The sequence below is a fragment of the Schistocerca gregaria genome, chromosome 1 (genome assembly GCF_023897955.1).
Source record: "Schistocerca gregaria isolate iqSchGreg1 chromosome 1, iqSchGreg1.2, whole genome shotgun sequence".
Classification (NCBI taxonomy): domain Eukaryota; kingdom Metazoa; phylum Arthropoda; class Insecta; order Orthoptera; family Acrididae; genus Schistocerca; species Schistocerca gregaria.
The window spans coordinates 192,739,890-192,759,415 of NC_064920.1; positions in this window are offsets into that span (position 1 = coordinate 192,739,890).

A 19,526-nucleotide genomic window follows, 5' to 3' on the forward strand; every position below is an offset into this window, starting at 1 on the left:
ATAACCTAGAAATTGGGGTCAGAGTCCACGTCTGCCTCTGGAAATGTCTTACAGTTTCAAATCTCGTTCCGAAATATCTGTCTTACATTACCTAATGATTCTGAAGCCTTTCGGTGTCTTCAGATGTTTTCCGCATATACAACTTTCTCTAATGATCGTTAAACCAAGTGTAAGCGATGATTAAATGAAGCTCTGTGCAAAACTCTGTTAGGCTACTTCCTCTTTCATTCTTTTCCCCCAGTCTACATTAAGCTATAAATTTTCCTTCTCTTCCTTTTTCTACTGTCGAATTACAGTCCCGCATAACTATTAAATTTTTATTGAAATTGAGTAATTTCTTTTATCTCTTCACATATTTCTTCAATCTTTTCATCATATGTGGGTGTAGTTTGATTATAAACTTGTACTACTGTGGTAGACCTGGCCATAGTGCCTGTCTTGTCTGCGAAAATACGTTCGCTATCCTATTCATAGTAGCTTACCTGTATTCCAATTTTCTTATTCGGCATTAAACCCACCCCAGAATTTTCCCAATTTGGCTTTGTATTTATAGCCCAATATTCACCTGACCAGAATTACTGTGCCTCCTGACACCACTCTTCACTAACTCCCATACATCTAACTTCAGGACATACATTTCCTGTTTCAAATTTTCTAAGCTATCTGCCCGATTAAGCATCTAACATTCCACTCTCCGATCTGTGGAACGCCAGTTTTGTTTCTTCTGATGACGGCATCCTCCTGGGTAGCCTCGCGCGGAGACCTGATTGGGGCTATTTTACCCCCGGGAATATTTTAGCTAAGAGGATGCTATCATCATTTAACTACACAATAGAGCTGCATGACCTCGGGAAAATTTACGGCTGTAGTTTCCTCTTGCTTTCAGCCCTTCGCAGTACCGGCACAGCAAGGCCGTTTTAGTTGACATTATAAGACCACATCAGTCAATCATCAAGACTTTTGTCGCTGCAACTATGGAAAAGGCAGCTGCCCCGCTTCGAGAAACACACGTTTGTCTGGCCTCTCATCAGCGACCTACGCTATGGTTGTGTGTATTCCTGAGGCACGCAACCCTCTCCATCAAAGGCAGATCCATGGTTCATATGAGACTTTGCTACTATAGCTTACAGCTGAGACTATTACTGAAGCGTTATTTTAATACTCTGCTTCTATAATTTATCAAATAATGGTTCGGTTCTAGTCACACCTGAAATCCGCTGTTATCTTCAGAATTGAAATTATTACATTCTTTTTAGAGTCTGGTGGCCTTTTGCTCGTGACATGTATGTTGCATAGTAAGTGAAATATTTGTGCGCCAATGTGTTCTACCAATTATGTGACTAATTATGTGTGAATCTCATCTGATCCATGTGCCTTGATCGACTTAGGTCATTCAGTAGCTTGTGAAACTCTTCTATCGTATCGTTCCTTCCATCTTATCTTCACTTTATTCCTTTTCCATTACCATAATATTATCTTGACGTTCGTTTTCTTTATATAGTCCTGTTGTAAGCTGAAAAGAAGGTTCTTTGCATTTATTTCAGCACTGAAATCTAGTTTCGAATCTCTGCTGTCCACTCAAATTCATGTTTTACGTAACTTCAATAAATCGATTAAGATGAACGCCAGGAGATATTGTATATATATATATCACACCTTTTTGTACACTAATTTCACCTGAATCTCTGGTGAATTTCGCCCTACAACTTTTCTATTTGTGAAGTCTGTGCTGTGCAATGTACTTTTGCAGGTACATCCATGGCTATATGTGGCTACTGTATGTGAAATTTGTTTTGAATATAGTATAAAAGAAGTATTAAATTAAAACTTGATGGATGACGTAGCAGTTTTTCACGAATTTCAGTTTCTGAAGTAGTATCTCTTGACCTATGTGTCGTACAATAACACAATTTTTCTGGTTTATTCAGTCGAATTTGCAAATACTGTCTGCACAATGTGCCACGACTACCGTTAGTGATAGAGAAGCTATAGATTAAAACGTCATGCTTCGAGTGTCATTTTTACTACATGAACAACGAAAATGAAACTTCCGTCCTTCCATAATTTTGTGGGAGGCGCAGGGTGAGAAAGTTGCGTAAACTGTGTAAAGTTTGTTGCAGGTCTCTAAGTGGTCTTATTCTCTATTATTGGATGACCAAAGAATTAGTAGGTAAATGGTTCTTACCTCCCAAACAGGCTATTTGTTGATAGTAAGACGTATGTGCACCTAGTTTGACTAAAATCGGTTCACTATTTAGGAGATGTGGAACGAACGCAGACAATAAAAAGCATAACATACAGCCTCTAAATGTACCGATTATTACGACGCTAACGCATGATGTATTTACGTCGTTCATCTGTGTTCTCTGTATACAAACACGGAGGTATTTTGTTGCAATCGTTAGCTGGATGACTGATTTTATGCAGCTCTCCAATTACCGTGAAGCTGTATTATTATCTACACTCCACTTGAACCTGCTTGCTCTACTCAAGCTTTGGTCTCCCCTTACTGTTGTTACTTTCGACTCTTTTTTTTTACGTTAGCAATCACGTATTTCTTCAAGCCTACCGATATGTACCTCAATGTGACTTGCTTTAGGAAAGTTGTGAAATGTACTTCAATAGGGCGTGGTTGCACAGCTTGACTAAACCGTGGCTAAATACACCTTTGAGCCATACAAGGACACCGTGGAATCCCGAGGAGTATGACAGCAGAGAGATCGAAACGTTGACCGTTGAAGAAATTTGTAGAGTATGATACGGCGGCTTAACGACTCAGGATATTTTATCGTCACAGTGAAGGAAGTTGCAGTGTAAACTCAAGAACGGTGTTATTCAATAAATACTAGGTTGCTGCAAGGTATGGAAGACACAGGACAAACAGTAAGGGAGGGGGCTAAGAGTTCTGCGTTATAAAACAGCAATCGCAGAAGCAATAGAAGCAAAAAGCTTGCTGCAGACGTACTGTGGTGAAGCCAGTGTGGACACGGAGGTTGTCGCAGGGTGCAGCCAGGCGTGAGGAGAAAGAAGGGTGTCGGCTTGGGGCCAGAGCATGTGGGAGCGCGGCCAGCAGGGGCTGCAGCGTGTAGCGCGGAGCGGCTGATCCTCGGCGGAAGCCGCCCGCCACTCCCGGGATCTGGGCCTCCGCGCCGCGCCGCGACACAGGAAGGCTTCTTGCGGTGCTGCGGTCCTCCTTACCAGCGCGGCCGCCTCCCACCTCCCGCCGAGGCGTCTTCTGCAGAGTGGAGCCCCGCGTTCCCAGTCGCGACACTTCCCTGTCCGTGAGGGCGACAGACGAGCGCCGGCGTACCGAGTACTCTCCACAGCCGACCTCGCAGCGAAAGGTGGCTGTATACTGCCCAACCTTCTATTCACCATTGTTTGGCGGTCAGCTGCACATACCGGGTGATCAAAAAGTCAGTATCAATTTGAAAACTTAATAAACCACGGAATAATGTAGATAGAGAGGTAAAAATTGACTCACATGTTTGGAAAGACATGGGGTTTCATTAGAACAAAAATGGTATTGGGCCATTTTTCGTCGAGGAAACGCATGATTCTGATTTTGTGACTGCGACCGTGACGGGTGAGAGGTACACCGATATGTTACAGAATCGCATCATCCCCAGCCTGGCTGATAAACACCTGCCGGAACGTAGGATGTTTATGCAGGATGGCGCTCCACCCCATATTGCTAGACGCGTGAAAGATCTCTTGCACGCGTCGTTTGGTTATGATCGTGTGCTCAGCCGCCACTTTCGCCATGCTTGGCCTCCCAGGTCCCCAGACCTCAGTCCGTGCGACTATTGGCTTTGGGGTTACCTGAAATCACAAGTGTATCGTGATCGACGGACATCTCTAGGGATGCGGAAAGACAACATACGACGCCAATGCCACACCATAACTCCGGACGTGCTTTACCGTGCTGTTCACAATATTATTCCTCGACTGCAGCTATTGTTGAGGGATGATGGTGGACATATTGAGCATTTCCTGTAAAGAACAGCAGCTTTGCTTTGATGACTTTATTATGCTAATTATTGCTATTCTGATCAGATAAAGCGCTATCTGTCGAAACTTTTTTGAACCTTTTTTCGGTTCAAATACCTAATGTCATTCCAAGCATGTGTGTCAATTTGTACCTCTCTATCTACATTATTGTCTGATTTATTTAGTTTTCAAATTTATACTGACTTTTTGATCACCCGGTATATTTACAATTTTGTCATCCCTCTGCTTGCTGAGATCGACTGTGACGGCATATATCGACAGCTTCGGCAAAGATTGAAGTACACTTGAACTTTGGTATGCAGTTGCCTCGTGGAGCCTGACTCCGCGCTTCTTTGGTCTCTCAAGCAATAACAGCACTTTATCGCTAGATACTGGAATGGTCCGGTGCAGGACGAAGCACATAGTCCACTTTGTAGTTTTGACCGAAGAACGAGGTCTAATGTCGAAGTTGGTACGCCACGACGGAACAACAAGCAGAGAAAGACGCTGCCTGACACAGTCACTAATAACAGAGGTCGACGTTGGAGTTCGGCACAGGCACGCCCTCAAGAGGTTGCTTACGTCATAGCACAGTGCCGCTCCGCTTCATCCGGTAATCGTCGCTGACGACGACAATTTCTACTTCGGAATCAACAGTGCGAGTTATTCTAGAAGCCATAATTGTCTATCAAATTTTATAGTCAGTTGTATATTGGGTTATAACTATCTGTATGGAACCAAATAATACGTTTTAATAATGTGTGTGAAATCTTATGGGACTTAAGTGCTAAGGTCATCAGTCCATAAGCTTACACACTACTTAACCTATATTGTCCTAAGGACAAACACACACATCAATGCCCAAGGGAGAACTCGAACTTCCGCCGGGACCAGCCGCACAGTCTATGACTGCAGCGCCTTAACCGCTCGGCTAATCCCGCGCGGCTGATACGTTTTACTGTTCAGGGACTGTAACATATACGTCGTGACATTCCTGTGTATCTGAACTATGGCCAAGTTAAGTACTCACTCTTGTTCAAGTTACAATAAAGTGATATAATGTTTTGTTGTGTGCTGTAGTATTTGCTCGGCCATCTCCAGAAGTAACCCTAGAATTGCTACACCGCCACTACACCGTTGATACTACATCTACACCCAAATCTACGTAAATACTCCGTTAGCCACAGTATGGGGAATGATGGCAGCATTCTGTACCACTGCTAGTCATTTACTTTCCTTCTCCTCTCGCTGATAGAGCAATGGAAGAACTACAGTCCGTATGCCCCCGTACAAGCTCTTATTTGTCTTATCTTGTCTCCGTGGTTCTTGTGCAAAAAGTACGCTGGTGGTTGTACAACCGGTATGCAGTTAACTTCGAATTCCGGTTCTCTGGATAGGTAATGTATACTCATCTAAGTCAAGCGCCATGATACCGGCAATTGAAGATTGCTGTATGATCGAGCCGTAATCGACTTATCTGAGCGCGAAGTAGTTTCAGTTTCTTTCGGTTTACTTTAAAAATAACACTACTCTCCTACATGTGATTGCTTTTGTGTTTCTTCAGTTATGCGCCTTACTGGCAATACGAATGGGTATTCCTACGATTGTTTCAGTAATTTTCCTCTAGTGTAAAACATTTATTTATTAGTATTCAGGGACCAGTGAATGATCCTCCATGTTATGTGATCATGCACTCAGTCAGTAGTGTGGGGTTTCTGTGACTTTTACTATGCCTATAGGATAAAATTAATTAGCTAAAGGGGAAAGCCAACTTTGTAATTTACCTGACCTTGGCCAGAATTTTCTGACGATTCCTACCAGTCACTTACCATAAAGACAAATAAATGTGTAGCAGTATCAGGCCGTCAGTTCGAACGTTAGCGTATATGTGACTGGTCTCTGACGTCAGAGCGTCGAAGACGAATGTTGCGGAGTCTTTCCGAAAGTGCAGAATAATATCAAGCGTGTAAGATATTCTGAACTCCAGTTCAAAGTGGACTAGGGGAACGGAACAACGTCTCCCACATCACGTAAACGTTGCTTCTCATTTCATTATAGAACATCACCGCTGCTTAGGGACGGAAACAACTATGTTTGTTGATCGAAGCAGGTACAGAAGAACAGGGCCTGTGAAACACGTCTTTAGTTTGATAGAGTTTTTATTGTTGAATTTTTTAAAGTATACACAAAGCTTAAGTGATGTATGTAAATACCGCCACATGAAATTTGTCTTCAGTTTCCTGAAAAATCACTTAGTTTCAAGCAGAGCGAAAGTTGTTCATGTTTTCTTTCTTCTTAATTCTACTAGTGACAGAACATGTCGCCCCTCAAGGTTCTTACCAAGTCATCCATGTACATGTTAAACAGCAATGTAGACGCGTTGCCGACCCATCCCTCACTTTGTGTTTTACATGTATACCTAAAGATAATTCGTTTTCGGTGTCTATGGATTAGTCTAATATTGGTAGAGAAACTAAACCATTTAGATCAATTGTCTTAGGCAGCTTCTTTCCCACACTAGCTTTTTATGTGTTCTATTGGCGGGTCACGGTGGCCGAGCGGTTACAGGCGCTTCAGTCCGGAACCGCGCGACTGCTACGGTCGCAGGTTCGAATCCTGCCTCGGGCATGGATGTTTGTGGAGTGCTTAAGTTAGTTAGAGTTAATTAGTTCTAAGTTCTAGGGGACTGATGACCTCAGAAGTTAAGTCTCATAGTGCTCAGGGCCATTTGAACCATTTTTGATTTGTGTTTTATTGTTAAAATATTATCACAGCAGAGAAACAGAAGTATTGTAAATAGCAGAACTGGCTTTTGTGTTGACGAAGTCACCCGAAACAGGAGTGGTAAATGTGAATCGAATGAAGAACGTCGATTCGCTCTTCAAATGTGTAATTTTACGTCTTTTTAATAGATGCGACGTAAGGTATGAATTGTGTGACAAATGGAGCGTAGGGAAACGAACGAAAGGTAAAGAAACCATCCCCACAATTACATGTACAGTCATTTCAGGAAGTAATATTCCATAGCATGTGCCAGTAATGAAAAAGAATGGTTTCATCTCCTGTAGTTTAAATGATATACGAGAAGATAGGAATGGTCGTTTGAAGCAGAAATTTTTACTTAGAAGTAGGCACTATTCTAATGGTTCCCGGGATAGATCCAATCACATACATTGATTATTCCACTTCGTGAAGGCAACGAGCTCACCATTGATCACTGCACTCAACGTCAATGCTCTGAATATCTTTGCTGCTAACGAATTCACAATTGGCCATTGTTCATTGTGACTGTTCGAAAGCGAATTTTGTATCACATAACATGGTCCCTAAGGTTCGTAAATCTTCAATATGTAGTAATGCTGCACGTTTACGGTCATGCTCCTATTGTAGTGTACCGTTGAAAATTTCCAGCTCTTCGAATGGTGGATAGTTTCTTTTTTTTTACTGTGGCTAGGACAATGTGTGAAAGCGACTGACTGCATGGTTCATGAGAACTAGCGGTTCTATTAAATGCACGTGCAAAGAAAGTCGATATCATCACAGTTCAGCGCACTGCTTTATATACGTGCCATTAGTCTCTGAACACAAGTGTGTCGTAGGTTACACACAAAGCTTGAGCGCATATCATGTAGGGTCTATAGTTGCAATAACGTCTTAAAATTAAAGACGAATTTAGTCATTATTTAAATATTTCGGTTAACATCATTTATTGACAAATTCTCAGCTACAAAGCACAGTATCGTTAGCACACGTTGTAATCGTCGATGGTCTCAGAACAAGACACATGGAAGAGATTAAATAATTTCCAAAATAGCTTCTCTAGGTGTATTTCCTTCAGAGTGCTCGGTGATATTCTCTTGGAATATCTTAGTTTGAGAAATGAACTATTAGACTGAATTACTTTCCCGTAAAAATAAGAATAAATAAATACAAAAAAAAAAAAATAAAAGGAGAATAGTTGAACGTTGCAGAATGCTTCACTGATCACATGGAATGCACTGTATTTCTAGAATGGTGGATCCCGTGCATATTCTACCACACTTTCCATAATAGGTGCATCGGGTGCGATACAACTGTAATCAAGTCGCCCAAAAGTCAAGATATACCACTGATGAATATCTTGTGGATTATGGCATTGGGCGTTATATGGATTATATGGTGGATATCCAAGGTGAACTGATAAACTTGCATTCCGTATTGTAATCCTTTCGTAAATAAATGAATAGGAACATTATGATAAACATTCAACAGGTCCTCCTTTAGATAAAAACTTGTACTGAATTTGACAGTGCAGTTGTTGAATGAGGAAAAACGAGTAACATACATAATCGTTGAGATTATTAACTAAAAAATCTTGATACATCACACTGTAAACAAAATAAGTTCAGATCGAAATTTCATGAACGATGTTATCTCCTGCTAATAGATGTACGTGCTAAAAGTAAGAATTTGAACGTGGCCAACTACAGTAGAAAATGCCAAACCGTTTTGCATTCTGGTTAGGCCATTTAGTGCTGCGTTTTGCGGTCGGTACATAACATATTCCTTGTACAGAGCGTTTACGAAGCTCACACTCAGTTTTTCAGCTTTCATGGATGAGGCTAACCGATACATTGCATTTCGTCACAGATCTCTTTATAGCAGTTTTATCGAGAGTGGTCATTTAGATATAATCACGATACGTGCTGAAAACCATTACCCACTGGGATTTCTCCGTCTATCCTACTAAGATTTGAATGTATCAAAGATTTCGACTTTAATCTAATTAAACTGTACGAAAAGTCTATGCGAAATATTATTCCTTTCGACAATCTTTTGACTGGTTTGGCGAGGCCCATCAGGATCCCATTCGTTACCCTAATTTTTCTACCTCAAAATAACACTTTTATTCAACTCCCTAACTATTCATTGTATGTATACCAATACCTAGGTTATTACTTCTTTTTGCCTTCTGCGACACGTCGCAATAGCATGGAAGTTAGTTTCAGAGGTCTGAACTTATTTTCTTCCACGTTATCCATTCTTATCGTTTGTATTTTCGATATATTTCATTCCTCGATGACTTTGTCTTAACCTCTTCATTTATTATTGTATCAGTCTGCCTCATTATTTATTATCCTTCTGTAATAATACATAAAAACGCTTCTAATCTCTCTCTTTCTAGGTTTTCTCACGCCCCATAATGTATGTGAATAGTAGACTGTGGGACTATGGGAACAAATTTAGTGACTACAGTTATGTATCTCTGCTCCCACATGCTGAATGGCAGCCATTAGTGGTGGACACCGTGGGATGTATGAGTGCGTCATATCATTACTAATAACGATTCGGCTTTCACGAAACTGCGAAACAGGATAAGCTGCAGGAAGATTCAGTGTAATTCAGTATAAAGTACACTGAAAATGCAACGCTTTCAAGGACTGTGTTCAGTGGCACTTGGGTAAAACATGAGCTAACTGATGGGCAGTAGTTTTAGTGATTCGCTTGACAGTATCCGACGGCGCTCAGAACTGTCTGTGCACCCTTAATTTTGGGTCTGCAGGCGGTAACTGTGGTGAGTTTAGAGGTGAAGAGTCTTCGCAGCATTTATTATAGGGTACAACCATTGCCCATCGAAGAGCACAGACTCCAGTTGTGTAGCTCCAGGCATTTTAGCGGGGTTGACTTGCGGGGTCACAGGAAGCTGGACGAACCCATCGATGGACTGCTGCACATGCTGGGCACAATTTATCGGTGGTGGATCGCTGCTTATAAGAACGGACTGGACCAGATCCCGGACTTTTGCGTAATACAGACGCACATCAAGATCGGCGCGTTGTGTGAGCAGCGCTGGTCTTCAGAACATCATCCGGGGACGAAATCCGGTCAAATGTTGAGCCTCTTGCGTTATCAGCAACCGTTGGGAAACATATGCTTGTAGCAGGATTAAGATGACTTGCATCTTGCCAGGCTGACACCACGACACCATCAAGTCTGGCAACTCTATTGTTGTGAAAGAACTTCTTGGGCAGTGTAATGGTGCTCTGTTTTCTACAGTGATTGGAGTGGGTTCTGCCTGTATATTATTGATGGACTTATACGTGTATGGCGTAGAAATGGTGAGCTGCCTGTCCCAGAGAGCGCTGCCCACGACGCACATGTCTCATCACAGGCTTCTTGGTGTGGGAGGCCATCAACTACAACTCGTGGTCGCATTTGGTGTTTCTGCAGGCCAAAGTAATCAGTGCTCGCTGTACTGCATAGGTTGTTATCTCCATACTACCGCCATTTCTTCGACAGGAAGGTAACGTGCTTTTTCAGTAGGACACTTGTAAGTAGGCTGTTTAGGTCTTTTTATTGGTAACGCCACGTAGCGCTCTGTAGGAAAATCACTGGCTGCGCTGTGTGCAGTCTGTGGCTGGTTGGCATTGTTGTCTGCCATTGTAGTGTTGGGCAGCGGTAGTTGGATGTGAACAGCGCGTAGCATTGCGCAGTTGGAGGTGAGCCGCCAGCAGTGGTGGATGTGGGGAGAGAGACGGCGGAGTTTAGAAATTTGTAAGACTGGATGTCATGAACTGCTATATACATTATGACTTTTGAACACTATTAAGGTAAATACATTGTTTGTTCTCTATTAAAATCTTTGTAGTTGTAGTCTTTCATTGTTGTACAGTAAAACAGTTGTGGTATGCATGTACATTTGCAGTTAAAAATTACATATGAAACGTCCCCTTAGAACAATTTATACAAGACTGTGCCTAAACTGACACACAAGATTTTTAGCGCAACGCAATATGACTTTCAAAAATCCCTACAAAAGAATGGCCCTGACTAACATTAACCTATACGTTTCACAAATCACTTACCTCACAAAAGTCTTGGTTACTCGAACTACTGCAATACAGCTAGCACCACTACTGCCAGCTAAATAAAAGATTCAAACTACGGAAGGCACTAACTATTCATAGGTATAGTTAGCAAATGAAAGATTTTAATAGAGAACAAGGAATGTATTTACCTTAATAGTGTTCAATAGTCATAATGTATGTAGCAGTTCATGACATCCAGTCTTACAAATTTCTAAACTCCGTCATCTCTCTCCCCACATCCACCACTGCTGGCGGCTCACCTCCAATTGCGCAATGATACGCGCTGTTAACATCCAGGTGCCCAACACTACAATTGCGAGTATTACAACAATGCCAACCAGCCATAGACTGCACACAGCACAGCCAGTGATTTTCCTACAGAGCGCTACGTGGAGTTACCAATAAAAAGACCTAAACAGCCTACTTACACACTTAACGTCCATATATGGCTGCTTCGGAGGAACGTGCTCTTCGCGGTGTACAGCTGCCCTTGCCCGCAACATCACCAGGTCTTTCTCCACCTGAACGCATATGGGACATGATAAAGTGGGAACTAACCGGTTCTCCAGAACCTGCAAGAACCACTGCAGAATTCCAACAGAAGGTGCCAGATGCTTGGGACAATATGTCGCATGATGGCATTCGGCACCTTTGTGATCGTTTGACGTAGAGTGCACGCCTACGTTACCACCAGAAGTGGTACACTGTTTACTGATGAGACTGTCTGGGCAGCGTTTACTGTGCCACGTGCGGTTGATTTAATCCGAATTTGTTATACTCCTGCAACGATGCACTACTTTCGACCTCACTTTTCAATAGAATGACCTAGTTTTTGAGGGTGTTGCTTTTTTCCGGCAGTGTGGAGCTTAAATGATATAAAAGCAATCTACAGTAGTGTATTTGCAGTCTACAGATCCACAAGTACAGATCTTGCAGGTCCTGAAACCGTGTAAGCTAAAGTTATTGTCACCATGTAGAAGAGCTGATATGAGAGAATGTACTGAATGTATGGCATCGGCGAACTTTTTTTGCGGTGTCCGATATTAAAGTACTGGTTATCCCAGGCTGAGGCAGCGGCGGCGTCGGCGGCGGCGGTGTCGGCGCCACTGGGGCACCAAGTTCTAGGTCAAGCAACTGCGGCGGGAAACTTGCTGGAGAGCAGTTGCCGACCAGAAACTTCGCGCACCATGGAACGGGTCTTCAGGAACAAGAATACACTCACTTTCTAAGCGAAGGTCATAAAACTCCGAAAGTTGTCATTCCAAGGCCACCGGCTGCACCCCACGGAGACGAGGAGGGTGTCCCGGGCCTGCAGCAACGACACACCGGTCTCGTTAGCGCTGATTACCGAGTTCATGTGGCGTCATTCAGGGTGAGCAGAAAAGGAGGTATAGTGTGGCAAAGAGATACAGGCCTTAAAACAACTGTGCAGTCGAAATATGGGGTCGCTTAATTGAATGGAAGTGTAATATTGTGTCTATCGAACAATATTTTACCTAATTAGTGGTAAAATTTGCCTTGTATAATGTTCTATGTTTCTGGAGTCGAGAAAGAGATACGGAAGTTTCTCAAACCAGTCTCCATATGCGGTGCATATGGAAGTTTTAGGATTATGTAGATTTTGATGGTATTCATTTTAATTTATAACAATTAATTTTCGTCAAGATGGTGATGATATTATCTAGGCTTCTTTGTATGAAGGAGAGCATCATGTGTAAAAGGATACCTGTAGTGGAAAGTACTTGGCGATTAAGGCGAGACAGGTGATGGCGGACTAATAGAGCTTTAGAGGTTCCTCAGAGCTCCTTGTAAACGTAACTGAGGAGCGTGCATTTAGGATGGAATCGGACGACAGGGTCAACGAAGGCAATATGTGGTTTTCGTTTTGAAACCAAGTCTCTAAGTCTCTAAACAGGAGCCAACAGCGTCACTCAGGGTCACTTTTATCGGTTTTCTGGAGCAGCCAACACCTAACGTCGGCGTCAGATAATAATCGGTATACTCATTACATCCACTATGGATGACAAATTGTTACTTTATTAAAGTGGCAGTTTATATGGATATAATATGCAAATAGTAGATTTTTTAATTCGATGCTACTTATTGTGCAATTTGCCATTCATCGAGTCACAGCAGGTTCACTATCAGATGGAGGTGTTACATGAACATTATCTCCTGCTACATATGCAGTTGGACTCAAGGGTTGTGGTGATTGCGATACTTTGGACATCCACGAATAAATACATCCAACATTGTCAGGCTGCACATGGTCTGGAATTCTATGTTCCAGTAACACAGTCATGTAAAGAAGTAAGAAACGATAGATCGCGAAATGGAAACCACAGTGGAAATCAAAACTTTTATTTGCAACAGTTGGCTAGAACGTCCAGCTACTTATCTCCATAGTCACCGATCAGGCTTAGACGTTTGTCATAGCATTGTACCAACTTTCCAATGCCCTCGTTATAGAAGGCAGCTACCAGTGCTTTCCGCCAATTCTCTACGCTGGCCCACAGCTCGTTGTCTGTGCTGAAATGTTGTCTTCATAGCCAGCGGTTCATATGAGCAGAGATGAAACTCAGAGGGAGACAACTACGGGCTGTATTGTGGGTAATCAAACATTTCCATTGAAAACTAGGCAGGAGCATCTTCATTGCCCCTGCACAATGCGGCTGAGAATTGTCTTGATGAAGAAAACGCATGACAGTTGTGAAATCCAAGCCGCATAGCTTCAGGCGAAATTTCTCACGAGGCTCTCGTACTTGGCGGGAGACATTATTATTCTAGGTATCTCTATGTGCTCCCTGTGTTCTCAGAACGAAAAAGAACAACCTAACACGATCGACGGGCGTACTAGAGACACTGCCCAACACGTCCGTGCAAAACTTCATCGCATTTTCCATGTGGTTCCCATTTCGCCATTGATCGTTCCTTACTTTCCGAATAAACCTCATGCGCCCACAAGCCTAAAATAATCAGTATCCATCACAACGTACCTCGTCCTACGTTACTGAATATCTTGTACTGAAAGTTCACGCACTTGCACAATTGTTAAGACATCTTAATGTTTATTGTACGCGAAGTGTAAATTATCTTCGTGATATACCTCATCAGAAGCTGAAGAGCCGGTCCGATGTCTGTAGCTTGAATATTAAATTCCACTCTCGTTTCTTACTGTTCGCATTTCTCTCTGTTGTTAACCTCAGCTCTACAGTGTCTTTCTAAATACCATACGACATTAATTTGCAACAATCCTTTTCGAAACAGATGTTCTGTTAACGAACAGTATTGCGTTCTTTCCTTCCAATTTAAGTGCAAAATATTTGTTTGCTGAAGTACATGTAAATCCTTGGTGTACGACACATGTCAGTTATCGAATCTAATGTTGGTCCTTATCCACGATTATTCTTCGCTGTTCAGTGCACCAGTCTATTGCCTGATTCACACCACTACTTAGAATCAAGTATAATAATTTAGAGGCTACAGGAAATGGAATACACGACGTATGAAATGGTGAGCATGTTGGGATATCACCTTGAGTTATCCAAAACTTCTAGTATTTACCCTTAAAGCCCCCTATTGAAGCATTCTCTTATTTAGTCGCAGTTTTAAGTCACATTAATTTGTCAGTTGTTACTACCTTTTAGGTAAAATACGTTTGCTATGCTGTGTCAAATACGATATAAAAATTACAATAGTCATCATTGTCAGGGATAAAACTGGCAGTTTAAATCATAACCGCGTCATGACAGCAGCAATCAGTTTGGCACTTATCGACTGTGATGACAGTAGACCTCGAAAGAAAGTTTCTACATCTGACTGGGCGTGCAGAAAGTGTCCGTGAAAGAAGATGAGTTTACTTTTTAAATAAAATTTCTTGCAACTTAACCTTATACATGCAAAGCCTTAAAACATACAGAGCTAACTCAAATAAGTGGCCGCATTGCTTTATGTTCAACTAAAATCCAGAGAAAAGTTTTGTTGTTACAAATGAGGTAACGAGTGTTTCAGTAGTTGCACATATGGTCTTATGAGGAAATATTTCACTACAACAAAGAAGCCTTAGATGCTACGGAGTACCTGTGATGCGCAGAGCCTAGATGAACAGCTACTGGCCACTCGAAACTAAATTACCGGTGTCGTTGTTGATGAAGGCGTTTAATACTAAGGCTGCAACTCCCCACATTAGTCCGCTCTGTCCAAGCTTCTCCATCTCCGCCCAACTACCGCAGTCTACATCCATTTCAACCTGCTTGGTGTGAATGATTCTTGGCTGACCTCTACGGATTTTATCCCACGACTTGATGATTTCTTGACGCCACAGAATGCGTCCTATGAAACGATCCCTTCTTTCAGTCTATTAGTGCCACAAATTTCTCTTTTTCCAAATTAATTCAGTATGTTGATATTAGTCAGTTGCATTATACCTAATCTTCGGCATTCTACTTCACCCCCCCTCCCCCCCTTCTGATACATTTCCGTACAAGTCTTACACTTCAGAAGCAACTAGTTGACCGAGAGTCATGAAAAGTGACATGTTCATGGATTTACATAAAATAAATGAATAAATAGTAGCAACTTAGAACATTAGCAAATGATTGTCAAATGTACAAGAACACTATGACTAATACGAAAAATTAAGATACGTAAATTCTGGGAATACCTCCAATTAACATTACGCGGGCAGATATTCACACCTCAAAAATGGTTCAAATGGCTCTGAGCACTATGGGACTTAACATCTGAGGTCATCAGTCTCCTAGACTTAGAACTACTTAAACCTAACTAACCTAAGGACATCACACACATCCATGCCCGAGACAGGATTCGAACCTGCGACCGTAGCAGCAGCGCGATTCCGGACTGAAGCTCCTAGAACCGCATGGCCACTCCGGCCTGCTATTCACCCCTCCTCTGGCCTAAAACTTCACTAACACTTTAGTCTTTTTAAAGAGACATTCATACTTTTTTATGCAAACATAGAACTTCATAGTGTGTTCGACTATTGATTCTGTAAAATGGAGGCATTTGAGAGAGTGATCAAAACACGACGTGTACAACTCTGCCTTATCTGTTTAATGTATCGAAACCTGTCTTAATTCGTGAAGATGCACTTAGTTTGTACCACTGATCACGACTGAAAAAAAAAGTATAGGACACCTACGGGTGCCGCAGAACAAACGAGACCAGCAGCTATATGTGGCATTTTAAATCGTTGTGTGAGCGCATGGAGAAGTGCACTCTGCCAAACTGTTCGCGATGTTATGTGTAAACTTCGCAGCCACTAGAAGATGGGACAGCCGAAAGTAGCAACTTCTGACACCTAGCTGTGTTTGACATTGTCAGGTGTCAGGCCGGGGCAAGTTAGTAGAGGGACAGCGTAAACAGCGCTTTGTTTGGAAAGATTTTCCTCTACTGCTCCGCATTGACATCTATTATTCCCAAATTGGGAGCCTTGTTTTCCCGTTGTTGATATATAGAGGAGTAGTTCTTAGGGTATCAATTTTGGAGGCCATATTTATTGGACTTTTTTACTTCGGATGATCGCTCCTGTCAATATTCCTGAAAAATTTACCATTCCTCCTGGGACATTCTGTCGTATACAGGGTGTTACAAAAAGGTACGGCCAAACTTTCAGGAAACATTCCTCACACACAAAGAAAGAAAATATATTATGTGGACATGTGTCCGGAAACGCTTACTTTCAATGTTAGAGCTCATTTTATTACTTCTCTTCAAATCACATTAATCATGGAATGGAAACACACAGCAACAGTACATTCCAGCGTGACTTCAAACACTTTGTTACAGGAAATGTTCAAAATGTCCTCCGTTACCGAGGATACATGCATCCACCCTCCGTCGCATGGAATCCCTGATGCGCTGATGCAGCCCTGGAGAATGGCGTATTGTATCACAGCCATCCACAATACGAACACGTAGAGTCTCTACATTTGGTACCGGGGTTGCGTAGACAAGAGCTTTCAAATGGTCCCATAAATGAAAGTCAAGAGGGTTGAGGTCAGGAGAGCGTGGAGGCCATGGAATTGGTCCGCTTCCACCAATCCATCGGTCACCGAATCTGTTGTTGAGAAGCGTACGAACACGTCGACTGAAATGTGCAGGAGCTCCATCGTGCATGAACCACATGTTGTGTCGTACTTCTAAAGACAGATGTTCTAGCAGCACAGGTGGAGTTTTCCGTATGAAATCATGATAACGTGCTCCATTGAGCATAGGTGGAAGAACATGAGGACCAATCAAGACATCACCAACAATGCCTGCCCAAACGTTCACAGAAAATCTGTGTTGATGACGTGATTGCGTGCGGATTCTCGTCAGCCCACACATGTTGATTTTGAAAATTTACAATTTGATCACGTTGGAATGTAGCCTCATCCGCAAAGAGAACATTTGCACAGAAATGAGGATTGACACATTGTTGGATGAACCATTCGCAGAAGTGTACCCGTGGAGGCCAATCAGCTGCTGATAGTGCCTGCACACGCTGTACATGGTACGGAAACAACTGGTTCTCCCGTAGCACTCTCCATAGAGTGACGTAGTCAACGTTACTTTGTACAGCAGCAACTTCTCTGACGCTGACATTAGGGTTATCGTCAACTGCACGAAGAATTGCCTCGTCCATTACAGGTGTCCTCGTCGTTCTAGGTCTTCCCCCGTCGCGAGTCATAGGATGGAATGTTCCGTGCTCCCTAAGACGCCGATCAATTGCTTCGAACGTCTTCCTGCCGGGACACCTTCGTTCTGGAAATCTTGATGCAAACGTACCGCGGCACGGCTATTGCCCCTGTGCCAATAAATACATCCAATGGGCATCTGCCAACTCCGCATTTGTAAACATTGCACTGACTGCAAAAACACGTTCGTGATTAACTGTAGAGTAATGAGCACTGAAGTCAACAATACCTTCCTTCAATTGGGCCAACTGGCGGCGAATGGAGGAAGTACAGTACTTACTGACGAAACTAAAATGAGCTCTAACATGGAAATGAATCGTTTCCGGACACATGTCCACATAACATCTTTTCTTTATTTGTGTGTGAGAAATGTTTCCTGAAAGTTTGGCCGTACGTTTTTGTAACACCCTGTATATGCTACGGGATTTCCAGAAATAGGCCGTGTAATACAATTCTACAGTTAAAAGCACACATTTCTTTTATTTCACCTGATTGAATTATTGATGGGACAGTTTTCAAATTGGCTGGTGCTCTGACGCATAGTGCCTCGTCGACTTCATTTTCACCTCTTCTATATGCTGACGTTTACCTTTCTCGTTCTTTTCCTTTAGGTTACAGTGAAAGTCACAGGGAGTCACGCCAGGTGAGTACAGTAATGACAATAATTATGTAGAGAGCACGTTGTGCTGATGTGGAAGCGATCTAGATGCTTGTAAGACAATAAACCGGTAGCCAAGATCGTAGGAATTCTTTTTATTCCATGATTACCGGTTTCAGCGAAACTAAAGCCGCCGTCATTGGATCACTGTAAAAGTGGGCTTGGATTCCACCTATATAACATGTATACATATAAATTTGGTTGCATACCCCAGGACACATACAGGTTACAACATCAAGGCAAACAGTGGTGATATTAATAGTTGCCTGTAACACGCAGGCCTTACAAAATTGTCATAAGAAACACATAGGCGTCCAAGAGAGATGACATTATAAATGTTAAGTGTCTCCATCACATATAAGCGCAATCTAGGTACTACCGCATCTCCGCATTCTTACACTACAGGCCGCGTCGCGAGATGGGCTAGGAGAAGAGGCGCCAATAAATTTCACAGCTCGCGTCATAACAGGTTCTGCGTGCGTGGTAACACTACTTCATTAGGGCTTGTACATAATTCTAGAGATTACTGTATCACCTAAACATATACAAAACTTATGAAAGCTGCAGACCTGCACAACTGCACATCTGCCTGGTTACATATAAAACATACCGAAAAGAAATGCAAATTTTCTGGGACTGCTGAGTTACACAAGTGCACATCACCCTAATCATATATAAAATCTACCAAAAGTAATATACAAATTTAAGAACACTGCAGGGTTACACAAATGCATATCTGTGTGGTATGATATTTCTTGTGTTTGTGCTGCCTGTTTAATTTTACCATCGTTTATACACTCCTGGAAATTGAAAGAAAAACACCGTGCATTCATTGTCCCAGGAAGGGGAAACTTTATTGACACATTCCTGGGGTCAGATAAATCACATGATCACACTGACAGAACCACAGGCATATAGACACAGGCAACACAGCATGCACAATGTCGGCACTACTACAGTGTATATCCACCTTTCGCAGCAATGCAGGCTGCTATTCTCCCATGGAGACGATCGTAGAGATGCTGTATGTAGTCCTGTGGAACGGCTTGCCATGCCATTTCCACCTGGCGCCTCAGTTGGACCAGCGTTCGTGCTGGACGTGCAGACCGCATGAGACGACGTTTCATCCAGTCCCAAACATGATCAATGGGGGACAGATCCGTAGATCTTGCTGGCCAGGGTAGTTGACTTACACCTTCTAGAGCACGTTGGGTGGCACGGGATACATGCGGACGTGCATTGTCCTGTTGGAACAGCAAGTTCCCTTGCCGGTCTAGGAATGGTAGAACGATGGGTTCGATGACGGTTTAGATGTACCGTGCACTATTC